The sequence below is a fragment of the Diachasma alloeum genome, unplaced genomic scaffold (genome assembly GCF_001412515.2).
Source record: "Diachasma alloeum isolate Michigan unplaced genomic scaffold, Dall2.0 Dall_scaffold_00328, whole genome shotgun sequence".
NCBI classification, from domain to species: domain Eukaryota; kingdom Metazoa; phylum Arthropoda; class Insecta; order Hymenoptera; family Braconidae; genus Diachasma; species Diachasma alloeum.
Genome location: NW_021680467.1, coordinates 215132 through 229879, shown reverse-complemented (window position 1 = coordinate 229879; position 14748 = coordinate 215132). Strand labels below are relative to the sequence as shown.

The window sequence follows — 14748 nt, the reverse complement described above, 5'->3', positions numbered from 1 at the left end:
TACTAAACCACTCTCGTATCGCTACTCTCGTCCGAGACTCCATCCGAGACTGCTTTCAGCAATGTACAAGTAACCCTCAAATAGCCCCCTCTACTGATAGACCCGTTGAAAATCATTATCTTGCTACTCCCNTCTCGTATCTCTACTCTCGTCCGAGACTTGATCCGAGACTGCTTTCAGCAATGTTTAAGGGACCCTCAATTACCCTTTCTACCTACATTGGGTCCACAAAGGATTTTCAACTTATCTAATGCACCCTCAATTAATAAACAAATTGATTTGTGAAGGCATAAACAACTCTCGGATGCACTCTTGGACGAGAGTCTTTACTGGAGTTTGGCGCCGTAACCTCCGAAAATCCGAGAGTCGAATGAGTGTCTATTCCGAGTGTCGGAGCTACTCTCGGATAGGTCTCGGACTCATCCGCCAGGGAGGTCATCAACGTCGCGGCCGCGGCGGCGCTAGTATCATACTTAACTCTCGTTGCTCTAACCTCTAATGATTATACGGCAACACTGCACATCTGTCCTTTTAATAAAAAGCATGCATTGAAAACTGTCATGGAGGAGAGCATGTCAAAAATGTCATGGCCGCGCACGGACGACGCATTCTCATGTGAATATTCATGAGAATCAGCGAGGCGGGCGCGACGGCGCTATTTGATAAAAGTACGCGTGAATTATAAAGCGGACTGATAATCTGAATTGAGAAACAAATACCGTGTCTACAATAAATACATCGGTGTTTATTTTCTATACATGGTTTCGTTTATAATCAGTGGAATTAGCCATTTTTTTTGGTGATGAGAGTTGAGAATTGACAAGGTAGTATCTAGAGGTAGAGAGTAAGAATTAACAGATCAAATTCCTAATTAACATAAATAATTTGTTTTCGATTTTTTTTCATTCGATTATTGTTTAATGAAATCAATACTAATCCACAAAACCGAAGAATATTTAATTTTCTCAATAGAATAAAAAAGACGGAATACTTTTTATTCAAAAATTTTCACTTATCCAATTTATCAATTGTATTGACTAGGATAAACTCGAAAATAAAGGATGGTTAATCAGCGGCATTCGAACAAAATTCCACAAATACTTGGTTTTTTAAACATTCCCTTCTTAGCAATAAATAATGGAATGGTTCAAACTTGCAAACATATAATTTTTTTGGCATGTAATTGATTTTTGGTTAAATTCTCGGATCAGAAAGATTAGTTACAACTCAGGGAAAATTATTCTTGGAGTGAAAAATTGATTGTGATTGAATCATTTACTTTTAAAAATGGTCCTGGTCTCCTAAAATCAAGATTTTTCAATCATTTCATTAGTCTATTTCGAAAAGTCAACTTTTTATTTTTTTCCAATTTTTAAAAAAGGTTCCCTTGTAACTATGAGTAAATAGCAGTTGTACTGTTGAAAAAAAAAACTGAAATTTCGAACAAAGTCAATTAGAATCAATAGCTAGAATTATGAGATTGTCTGACATATTTTACGTCAAGTATAGGCGAATCTGAATACACCACACTGAAACGGAAGATCATTTTTTTCCTTTGAAAAAATAATAATGATATCCAAATTCAAAAATTCTATTATCAATAAAACGCTGGGACTTAATATTTCTTAATAGCACAGAATAAGAATGATGATATTTATATCATATCATCTGAACATTAACTTGAATTTCAAATTCACAAAAAAGGATGAAGTGACGATATTCTACGCACACAATTATATTGGTATTATGAAAAGACTGATTGAATTAAGGAGTGAATTTATTGAANATTTTTACATATATACAGGTCCTTACTAAATATTCGATTTCAAAGAGATTAGGAAGGAGTCAATAAGTAGCAAGAGTGCTTTTTGCAATGAAAATGATTATGAACAATCAATTGAAAAAATCAATATTGAATGTGAAATTTCTTGGATTTTCTTAACAATTTCCCAAAAAGTTCGAAGTTTAAAAAAATGCACAAGCATTTCGGGATTTTATGGAGAATTTGAAAAAATTGCATCGTCGAATAAAATTGTGAAGATTNGTAAAACTATACAAATGTGAAAATTTCAGAGTAGGTCCTATTTCTGGGCGCTCATTAAGAGAAGATTTTTGGACATTAATGACTGTGTGTTTTAAATTCTTTACAAAATCCATTTCTAAAAGGATGAATAGGTGATAAATTATAGGCATTTCAAGGAAGTTCACAGGTTTCCTAAAAAATTAGAGAATTGTCCGTTGTTTTTGCAAATGTATAATAATTCGGGAGTTTTTCAGAAAATTTAAAACAGTTATGAGGGTTTGTCTGTAAATTTGAGAAAATCCATGAATTTTTTTAAAATTATAGAAAATTTTCGGTATCTCCCAGATATTGGAGAATTTTTGAATAAACCACGGTAGAAGAATTGATAAGAAAAGGCGGACTTTTCCAGATAAAACTAATGTGAAGAAGTTACGTGACCGCCACTACACGCTGATTGATTGAAATGAAAAAGGAAATTATTCGAAAAATTTGAGAAATCCCTCGGATTTTCTCAACAATTTCACAAAAATTTCGAAGTTATTTTATATTGGTTATTATATATTATTTCGATGGAAAAATTCTTCTTCGAGTAAAAAATTGATTAGGATTGAATCATGTATGTAGAAAGATGGTTCATGGTCTCCGAAAATCTCTGAAAATCATATCATCTGAAACATCAATATGAATTTCAGATTCACAAAAAAAATAAAGTGACGACTTTCTAAGCAACTAATTACGTTGATGATATGAACTGAAGCGAAGTAAACTCATTTAAAAAATCTATAACAGTGTTGGCACGCATTTTTACCCGAGTATCAACAAGCATTGAATTCCAACAATTGATTCTCTGAATAATGCTTGAGAAGATGTTGAATTCTAATCATAATTAAAATCTCCTTCAGTGAGCATAGGAATTAGCACATATACGCAAGTAATTCATACAAAAATTTAACAGCTAATAAATTGGGACATTATTTTCATCAATCACATTGCTTTTTACATNAGTATCAACAAGCATTGAATTCCAACAATTGATTCTCTGAATAATGCTTGAGAAGATGTTGAATTCTAATCATAATTAAAATCTCCTTCAGTGAGCATAGGAATTAGCACATATACGCAAGTAATTCATACAAAAATTTAACAGCTAATAAATTGGGACATTATTTTCATCAATCACATTGCTTTTTACATTTTTTTTTATTTAGAGCATTTGAACCTCATGGGTCATTTCGCTATATGAAAAAAAAATGAAATAAATTGCAAAAAACATGCGAATTATTACATACAATTATGGGTACATCTTCAATGTCAATGTTTATACATAGTAGTTTTCATCATTTTTACATATATACAGGTCCTTACTAAATATTCGATTTCAAAGAGATTAGGAAGGAGTCAATAAGTAGCAAGAGTGCTTTTTGCAATGAAAATGATTATGAACAATCAATTGAAAAAATCAATATTGAATGTGAAATTTCTTGGATTTTCTTAACAATTTCCCAAAAAGTTCGAAGTTTAAAAAAATGCACAAGCATTTCGGGATTTTATGGAGAATTTGAAAAAATTGCATCGTCGAATAAAATTGTGAAGATTATGAATGAGGAGACGATACTCCGAATTAGCAAAAAAGCATCAGAATCAATCATGTAATTTTTCCAACAAAATCATCGATTGCTTTTGCGAAGAAATAAAGTGGAATCAAGAGGGTGGCGAAGACGAAAAAATTCGGCGTTTTGAGAAATTTAATAATTATTATTTTGCACTCTGAATGGAACTTCGATTATGATTATAGTTAGAAGCTCATTCAGTGAATACAGAGTTTGGGAATTACTTATTGCAACTGAAGAGGTGTTGAACCGTGAAGCATTGTTTCCATGAATCTTCACACTTAGTGTAAAAAGACGATGATGAATCATCAATTTGTGAAAAACTGACAAGGAAAAACACGAGAAAAGGCATTATAAAAGGGCATCAACGTCGCGGCCGCTTGTGGGCGCGGCGGGGCTAGTTTCATATAACCTCGTAAATTTTGTCCGAGTAGTCAACTGAGTGGACTGTTGCCAAATATTAGGAACGCGCGGATTTAAACCATCCAATAGCTTATGTAGGATTGGCCGATATATACAATACGGCCACACATCGGTCCAATATCGGGTCGTTGAACATCGGGGGCCGATAAAAGGCCAAACATCAGCTCAATATTCGCCGAACATTGGCGTTCTGACTAAGTGTCAAACATTGGTCCAATATTTGCGCGCCAAACGTCGGGGCCCTGATAAAAGGCCGCTCTACGGCCGATCATCGGAACCGATTTAATATTTGTATACTATTCTTCGAATAAATGGATGGATGACATGAATCCATCCTCTCTCATAATATACAGAATATAGATATCGATACCCCGAACGAAGGCCTAAAAAATTTTAAAATAGTAAATTAATTAATTAATTCTTCTCATCGGAATTACATATTAGTTAATTACTTGTTGATAAACGCATTCGGGAATTCAAATAACAACACCACGTGGCATTTATGTACCCCAAAAAAATCCATCTTCAGAAGAAATTTCAGATGGCCCAGTGGACAGCGTGCTTGACTACAGATCAGAAGGAATCGCGCTCGAATCCCACTGGGGGCAGTTTATTTAAAATTTCATTTTTTTCTTTTTCGCTCCAATGAAATGGATAAGAAAGGTTATAAAACGATTATAAACTATTAGAACAAATATTTATAAACGATTTTAAAATTTTGTTTCACCGATGATTGGTTGATAATCGACGCCAATGTTGGCCGTACATCGACGACTTTGATGGCCCGAACTAACGTGCCAACGTTCGGCGGAACATCGCAGCCGATTATCGGAGAACTCGGCACCCGTTTGGCCCGATGTGCAGCCACTTTATATTGTTCTACATGGGGATGGCCTTTGTACCAATCAGGAAGCTTTTAATTTGATTGTTTGCAATTGTCTGCCCGGAAATCTATGTTTTTTAATGTCGCAAAAAACTGGAGAGAACAACAAACAAATTCTCATACGGCTATGTGAACGAGCAAGCGTTTTAAGACTATGAACTATTGGATTGGAGGTGAGAGTGCAGAGCTCTTATGGACGCAATGTGTTAAATATCATTTTTTCAAAAATCTTTTTTTCCAAAAAAATATTCGAAAATTAACCTGGGGATTACGGCTGAAAAAATCTCTTGGTTTATTCTATAATCTCTGAAGAGGATTGCTCCCAGAAAAAATTGCCCGAACTACTTGAATATCCTTAAAACTGTTTTCATTTCCCAAATCAGAACAAAATCCAACTAAATTTATATATCATCATGACAATCCTCTTGTTGTGATCTACCTGAAAGATCCCGAAATGACCCATTCCCCGTCCGCTCATCAAGCATTCGAAAACCCATTAGTCATAAAATCCCCAATTTCCAAACCTCCGAAAATATCACGTGGCGCCCATCAGAAAACATTGAATTCCTCCACAAGCGCGAATGGCCTTCCCCCACCATCTGTTCCTCAAGTACCCCTTCTCAGTCCCCGATAATTCACTGTGGGCCCTGAACGAGTCTGGGGTCATCTCCAATGCACAGTAGTCCGTATCGTACCACTCCGCCGACAACTCCAACGAGTCTCTCTTCTTCTAAAAAATCCAAGAAACCGAATAGAAGATTCACACCTACTGAACTGACAACTTGACCCACTCCACTCCTTCACATCCTCATCACATTCCCCGTTCACTCACGAGTGAGTTGAGTGAGTAGAGTCACTCCGGTTCTCCTCCTTAGCTACAATCGTATGCGTTAGTGTGTGTCCAGTCTCGTGGAAGTACTAGAGAGAGGCAACTCTCCCCGGCAACGAATTAGTCGTATCGTTAACTGGCTTCGCGCCATCATCTGTCCCATACCAGAACTATAGACTTCAACTGTTGTGTGTGCATGAGTGGGTAATGTGGGATTATTTTGGACGACAGTTGTACACACGTTTTACATTGAGGGGGTTTTGAAACCCGGATTTTTGGTGGAGTTTCAACGGCATTCGGCTGTTTGTTTGGTTTTTTCGGGATTGTTGTGTTGAATGACAAACAAGTGTGCACTGCTAGTTTGGAGTTTTTGAGGATTTCCAAGGGGTGATTAGACAATCCGTCAACATTGGTGAGAGATTGTGACATATTTATTTTGGAGAATTTTGTATTTTGTTCGTGGCAAGTGACGAGAGGCTGATGGGCTTAGATATTATTTTGGAAATATTTCATTAATGAGTCGGTTTGGGGAACTATTTTAAAACACATTTTATAGGTCTTCTAAATCTTTGAAAAAAAAAGTCATTTGGACATCAATTTTAATGCATTTTTAGATTTTTCTACTAGTTAGAGTAAAGTGGACTGATTAAGAATTATCGAAACTAAAAAATCATCATTGAATTTCATTCTACTGATTTGAAATAATCAGTTATTGGATACAGTCCAATTGCCTCCTCCCCCCCTCCTTGGCACATCTTGGATGTGTCTATGACCTTGAAAATCCTTCTCAAAAATATATTTGAATGAATGATAATTTGTTCGGGACTAGTAACCTCAGAAAGAAAGCGAAAGACTTTTTGTAGAAGTCTTCGAATTCTGTACAAGAACGAGTCCTGCGATGAAATACTTTACTCCTTTTGATTTCATAATTCGTGGCTCAAGAAAGGGGACAAGCATCCCAGAGTTTCCTCTCATTTTGGAAATGTCTCTGAAACTACTAGGTTTAGCATGAATGTCAAATTATTTCTCTTTAAGGTCTCTAAATTTTACAAAAATATGTTTCAAAGAAACTTGCTAAAGTATTTTGTAGAAAAGATATTCAATATCTTTGGAAAAATATAACAAAACGTTTACAAAAAAAAGTTTTAAATTCTCCATAAAAAAAGGCCTGATTAATGTTTTTAAATCCCTCGCCTCCAAAGATATTCGGAAAATAGTCCACAAGTCCCTCTTCAATGCATTTAGTCGTCCCTAAAATATTTACAGTCTCTCTTTCCACGAGATATTCATGGTTTTATTGGCCTAATACTCGAGATTAAAATCTCACTGATTCCTCTCGAAGTATCGAATATCCGAGGGGGGACTTTCCATTGTTGAATTTCGGTTTTGTTCCGTTATGTTTTGTTACGTTATAAAGCTAATACTTAGGAAATACTTGTGGGTTTTATACAGTGTTATAAAACCTGAGTATAGTGTTTCAAGTGCATTGTTGAGGGTAGAAAAAAAGGAAGGAACCACTGTGGACGTATTAGTGGCAGTGAAACCATGAGGGGACTTTCAAAACGTAATACAACAACTGGCTGTGGGACGTGGACTTGTAATTCGAACTCGAATGCAGGTGCCAGGATTTGTGATGCCCATGTGCCACTGTTTGTCGGATACGCACCTTTTCATTAATTTATGTGGTCAAAATTAGGGAAGAAAATGTACCTGACACATTCATCTGCTTGTTTCTTTGTTAAATTTAACACTGTGATGATTAATGGACAAAAAATTGTAGAGGAAATTCGAAACATGAAGATAATCATTTAGATTTTGCTTCCAAATGGAAGCATTGAAATTGTTCAATTTTTACGTTTTCTAATTTTGCTTGGAAATTATATTGGTCTTAAACGTAAAAATACGAAGTTTGACAACCATGCGTGTATATTTGCAGGTTATTATCCACTCGGTGGTTAATTTGGTGGAAAATCGAAGAATTAAACTGCTAAAATAATTCCAACAATTCTCTAATTTTGTCCGATTTTTGGTATCAATGAGGAGCAACTCTGTACCCTATTTGAGCGTGACCAACCCAGCCGTTTTTTAGAATTCGCCATTTGTTTCTAAATCGTTCTTTGCAAATATTTCAAAATTATTCAACCGATTCTCATTTTTGAAAATATTCGTCTCGATGCCTTGTATCAATCAATTTAAACATGTATACCTGTTCATACGAAATTTTCGAAATATTTAAATTCTTATGTTTTTCACTGGAAATTCTTGTACGTAATTTAACTTTCGAAAGAATCGAAATACACTGAAAAAACAGAAAATTATTATTTACTGTGGGAACATAGTAATCGAGGACCATATCCGCCATACTCACAATTCACTGTTGAACATGGTAAAAAAAAGTAAATATTATAGTCAATATAACAGTAAAATTTAATTTGGCACGTGTCAAAATTCGGTCAAGATGAATAAAATTTTCAAGTTGTTTCGTTATGGTCGTCGATTACTATGTTTCCATTGTAACTTGTAATTTTATATTCTCTCCGTCTATTAACTTGAAATTCGGCATGAAGTTTCCTCTTATCTTTGCAATTTGTGATTAATTTCGGAGATATTCAATTTTGATTATAAATTTATCTCATTCAATATATCTTAAATACTACCCAACCGATTTCATTATCTTATAACAACCCACCAGATACCAAAATGAAACCATTTGGAAGCCTAAAAACCCCAAGTAGAAAATCTTCAGTCATGCGCTCACAAGTACATGCTCACTATTACCTGCCTATTTACCAAGATCATGATGAACAATTAAATGCGAATATTTTTATGCCTGTGAACATACAAGGCGTCAACTATTCGAGTCAATATTGATTCAGTAACAAAGTAGCAAAACTATATCAGTCAATTTCATACTGAAATTAGTCTTTGGTGATTATCCTCGAATGTACAGTAAGGTGAACAGGCCAATAGCTGAACGGTTAAGGGAAATTCGAGTTTCGTAGTAGGATCTAAAATAAAAGAATCACCTAGATGGGGATATGATAGCTTCCATACCTTCAAGAACGTTTTAATTAGTAGAAAAAAAATATTTGAAGTGAAAATAACGAAACAAAGAATAATTAAATTGAAAAATAGATTAATGCTGCCGACATCCCTAATTTCTGGACGACTGGGCCATATTTTTTTTTATTTATTAAATGTCGATCAATAGAAAACATAATTGATCACATAATTATACACGAGTAATATTATTGAAAGGAGAAACAATCAGTACAATTTTCATTTTATTTATGGAATATTCAATGCAAGTTGAACCTGTTTACCCTAGGTAGTTAAATTTCGGTGATAATCTTTTTTGGAAAGTATTAGGAGTGAGAACTGCGAAGAAGATCCTCATAAAAAATAAAGCTGATTTCAATCTAAAACATTAATAAAGAATACAGATTGATTTTTAAAAAATTGGGATTCAAATGTTATTTCCGTATTTTTATCTGATTATAAATTATATTTTTCCGCTGTCCATGAAGACCCCGAGGTGACTAGGAAGACAATGCATAACCGTTGCAACTACGGAAATACAAATACTAAAGTCCCATGTCACGTGTGCGATGAGTACGATAGTGTTTTGCTCACATGCCTCAAGTTCCTGACGTGCAAAAACCTCGAGTTGAATGCTTACTTGTTGCTCTCGTTACGCCCTAAGTAATAATAGCCTTGCCCCCAACGATAATTACGTCATTCTGTGGACGAGTGAGCGAGAGAGAACTCTGATGGCGAAGGAGCAAGAGAGAGGGAGTGAGAGAGCGAGCGAAAGAGGGGGAAGAGGTGACAGAGTTTAATACTGCAACCGTGCGCACACGGGTACTTGTCACCTTTTGGGTGTACACTGTGGGCTCACCACCGGAACTCGTCGCTTTTCCTACAATTCTATTTACTCGAGGCTCAGTGGAGCATGCAAAGTCAACAATAAAAAAATCAAGTGATTTCAAAACATGAATAACGGCTATAGAAGAGTTCCGATACAGCTGTAGTACTTTACTGATACAGCTCTAGTACCTGACACCCGACACCATCGGTGGTTTCTGATAAAAAGAGAAAATGAATCTGCTGGAAAATCTAGTTTGAAATTGGCTAAGCATAAATTAGTAATATTTTCTGAAATTGAACGAGTCCTGCGCCATTTGAAAAAAAAATCACGAACTTTAAAATAATATGGTGAAGTTCATCAAATTTGCACTGTTTGATCAGAGGGCATTGGAGATTTATTAGGGTCCATTTTCCCCACCATCTCTCATGACTTCTTTATCACTTTTAACTAAAATTATCCCCAAAGGACGTAAAGCGCATTCTCTCGCGGTCAGTCAATGGCGCCATTTTGTTGAAGAACTAGGACACCTCGGAATCATTAACTGCAGATCAGCAAGATTTCGTAGTGGCTCGAATAATCGATTATGAATTGGAGGACGATCTCGATAAACAGTCGGTTATTGTTTGAAAACTAACAATGAACATTCATCTCAATTCCCTTGTAATTTACAGGATAACTGGAGACCGTTTCACTTACCTAGCCGATCAAATTATAGAGGTTTTTTCAAAGGAGTATCGTGTGAGTAGAATCATCCCTGAGTGGTGAAACGAGTTGAATCCACTTTACGATCTGTTTTCGATGAATATCTCCAAATCTGAGGGAGATCCCTGAATTTCCCAGTCATTTTCTTCGCCGAACAAAATTGAATCTATCATCTTCATAAAGAGTTCGTTATGTCTCTTGGATTTTCAGATATTCAGCAGAAACTCAGGCCAAAGTAAAAATGATTTTTGTCGTTTTGCCAATTCACTAGTAAATTCTCGTTATCATTTCATATGAGTCCTCATATTCTCATAATTCCTGTAGGGTATTTACATTGTCATTAATAAGGAGGGTAAATTTGTGGCGGGGAAAGGAAAATTGTACAGGAGGTGGAGCAATTGCCGTCGAAAACTGGCCGAAGCCGGGTTAATCTTGACCAACAAAAAAGTCAAAAGAGGGGAGAAAAGGAAACATACAGAAGAAGAAGGTGATTTGAATGATTTCGACAGTTAAGGTAGCTAGCATAAAATTTGGGATTGAACGTTCAATTTTCTCATCAATCCCTCGTGCTTCAAATGGGTCAAATTCATTGGAGGCATTGAAGAATATTTCTCACCCTTGGGAAACTGTTGAAGAGTGTTGGAGGAATTCGTTCGAAATACGTCTCCCTTTACTTGAAGACGGTANCTCCAGAATTTCAAGAGTACTTTGCAACCCTTTGCTGTGCTTGTCGGACCAACGTTGGACAATATTCACCAGACGTTCGTTTACTTGACTCAAACCCGTCGTTATGAAGTCGATACACCCCTGAAAGCTCTTGACGTTCTGTTCAAGTCTTTTTTCGCTCTACACGCACGATACCCAATCGAATCAGGCCAAGTTTGGCAATTCTTGCAGAGGGTAATTTGGGACATTCCTCGTAATCCTTTGCATGAGGGATGTTACACTCGAGTTGAAGGATTAATTTCTGAATTTGCAAAGTTCGAAGGGTAATTTCTTACATATGGGACAGGTCGCATCTTGAATTTTCCTCTGATTTCCTCAATGAAAATGTTTACTTGTAGTGTATGTAAGACAATACTATTGAGTGCAGATAATTTGATAAGGCACTGGATGAATTCTCATCCCGAGTACCCACAGAATGAATACTTCTGCGGAGAGGATGATTGCCATCGCGTTTTCGATAACAAAAGTTCTTTCAAACACCGTCTACTACAGAACCACCTGGTGGCAACACAAATGAACAGTAGTGTTTACGTTCCCAGTCCAGTTCAATCCGGTTGTTCTAGTCATGTTATTCGTGAAGTGCACACGGCAGCCGTGTCGAATAACAAAAAGCGTAAACTCGAAATATCTTCACGGCTACTTAGCCCATGATGAATTTGAGGGTGAATTGAAGTCAAACGCGGAACAGTTTGTGGCAAAACTATATGCAAACAAACGTTTACCAAGAAATATCGTTCACAAAATTGTCAATGACGTTAAACCGTTTTTTGGAGAGAGTTTATTAGGGATCCTAGAGACTCGTGTATTGGAAATCTTATCAGACAGTTCAGAATATGATCCCGAGAGTGCTCTTGAAATACGTACAATGTTTGCGGTGCTAAAAAATCCCTTCCGCGACTTCTCGTCTGAGTATAAAACTATGAAATATTTTGCAAACACAGGGAACTATATCGCCCCGGAGTCATATGAAATTAAACGCCTCTCCCTACCTAAAGAAGTTGACGGTGTACTCAAAAGTGTAAGAACTCCTGTTTGTGGGCAATTCATTCCATTACGACGTGTCTTAAAAAAATTCTTTGAATTACCCAATGCTCTACAAGATACGTTGGATTATATGAATTCGTTGGAAACGGATAATCCACCGATTCTCGACAATTTCATTCAAGGTGATTTATGGCGTAGCAAGCAATCTAAGTACCAGCCCACAGATATTGTGCTTCCGATTTTCATAAACTCCGATGATGTGGAAACGAATAATCCTCTGGGGAAACATTCTGGAAAAGTGGCGGCAGTTTATGCTTCGATTCCTTGTTTACCGCCAGAATGTCGCTCATTACTAGAGAATTACTTTCTAGTACTACTATTTGAGAGTTGGATCAAGAAGAAACTGGAAGACGAAACGGACGAACAATTATTGAAAGACACTTATGAACCGTTAGTTTAGGAATTGATGTACATAGAAACCGTAGGGATCGATATCGACACTCCACAGGGTCTTAAACATGTATATTTTGTGCTAGGTCTCGTTTCAGGTGATAATTTAGGACTTCATCAGATGCTGGGGATGGTGGAATCCTTCTCCGCGAACCATTATTGTCGATTTTGTGAAATGCACAAGAAAGAGTGTAGAGAAGCCACACATATTGATGAAAATTTATTGCGAACAGTAGAGGATTATGAGAAAGAGTTGTCAATGAAGGATCCGTCCCGTAACGGCTTTAAAGTGCGTTGTCCTTTCAATGAAGTTCCTTCCTTCCATGCCATGAATAACCCATTCGTTGATGACTTTCATGATTCGGAAGAAGGGGTTAAAGCCTATACCATGAAAGTTATAATAAGTGGACTTACTTCAGGCGAGCATAAAGAGTTTGATTTGAGTTGTCTCAACGATAGAATACTTATGTTCGACTACGGCTTGATAGATCGAGGCAATAAACCGCCGGTGATTACGCAGGACGACTTACGAAAAAATAAATTAACAATGAAGGGAGCAGAAATGGCGTGCTTGGTTAGAAACTTTGGGGTCATAATTGGCGATCTTGTGTCCGAACAGAATCCTTACTGGAAATTGTATATTCAGGGTAGACAAATATACGACATAACATGAGCCAAAAAAATGTCGAAAGAAGAGGCCTCTCAGTTACCATCACTCATCGAACAACATCATGAATCATATAAGAAATTAACAGGGAGTCATTTATTGCCCAAATTCCACTTTTATCTTCACTATCTTGACGTTTTTCTCCAAAGCGGCCCAATAGCACACTTATCATGCATTCGATCCGAGGCGAAGCATAGGGATGTGACGGCTCCTGCCTCAGTTACTATGTCACGTGTCAATATTCCTCTAACTGTAGCTACGAAACATCAATTGAATCTCTCATATGGGTTTATGGCAAATGAAAAGATTTTCCCCTCCATGAGCTTTGGCAAACAACTGGACAGCATCGAACCAGGAGTACTGCGCTTACTGCCTGTAGAGAAGCGGAGGAAAGATATTTTTTCTGTACGATGGGTTGAATTCAAGGGTACCACATATAAACCGACAATGGTATTGGTCACTGGTACTGAAAATTTGAGCCTTACTTTTGGAATAATTGACACAATACTTATTGATGATTACACTGCAGAAGAACCGGGATTTATTTGTACGGAGCTTTTGAACGTGGGGTTGGATGACCATGTATGGGCATATTCAGTCTTTCCTTCCAAGAAGAGATTTTATATTAGAATATCAGAATTATTCGATTCATTCCCCTTGGACATTCACACGATGGCAACTGGAAAGCAATGTGTTGTTCTACGTTCAAGCATTTAATTTTTTCCGCCTGTATAACCGATGTTATATGATTTAATCTCATTAATTTAAGGAAATTTATCGAGAAACCTCTCAAGTACTGTTATTATCGTTATAATTCCAGATCCTATCTGATTGATCGATAACGAAAAAAGTTTTTCTCTATGTTATGAATAAAACTTTATGAATAATTAAAGAGTAGCCACTTTATTCTTTTTTCTTTATATACTTCAGTCTTAATTCGAATAATGGTCATTTTCCACCCAATGCCTTGAAGAAGTTCATACGGCAAACCGCATAGTAGGTGTTCAGCTACTTATCAAAGATGTGTACAACAGAGTTAAGAATTTCCTAAGAATATTTCTGCGATTACAATTTGATGATAATTATTATTCGTATTACCCCGAGAAATTTCGTGTCTCAGGGGCAATAAAAAAATGAAAAAAATAGTGGAATTGAGCCGTAGCCTGGAAGAAACTTATGGAATTCTGATCGAAAGTATAACCACCACATGCACGGGTATTGATACCTATGAGGAAGACACGAGTTAACCGTCGTATGTACATCTGGTATGAACAGAATTATAAAAAAAGAGGCGATTTTCACAATCTCTGTGATATTTACGGTAAGAGAAATCGCGTGCAAGAATCTCAGTGGCTCTCGCAATGACTGTAATCATGGATCGGAGCAAGAGAGGCGATGAAAATTGGTGCAAAGGTGGATTTTCATTTTTTCCAACTTCCAAGAGACAATTTAAATGCATATTTGGTGAGTAAATTCTCACGGATGCACGTAAATTGAGGGTAATTAGATTGAGTAAATGGAGAGAGGGGATCGAGATGCAGCAGAAATGCTGCATCCTGGTCGATTCACTATGGTGTTATTGA

The 14748-nt window shown here is 36.5% G+C and overlaps 1 protein-coding gene and 1 long non-coding RNA gene across 2 annotated transcripts in view; one reads left to right on the top strand and one right to left on the bottom strand.

Moving 5' to 3' along the window:
• Positions 1–5849, bottom strand: part of LOC114841329 — a 27747-nt gene extending 21898 nt beyond the window's left edge. The window contains exons 1-2 of the long non-coding RNA XR_003783094.1: positions 5772–5849; positions 5464–5669 (exon numbers count right to left, since the gene is read on the bottom strand). This is a non-coding gene — a long non-coding RNA (uncharacterized LOC114841329). The remainder of the gene's footprint in view (positions 1–5463; positions 5670–5771) is intronic.
• Positions 1–14748, top strand: part of LOC107040374 (ankyrin repeat and SAM domain-containing protein 1A) — a gene marked incomplete at its 5' end in the record, with an annotated part of 112258 nt that overhangs the window by 22987 nt on the left and 74523 nt on the right. The gene's annotated exons all lie outside the window — the stretch shown is intronic.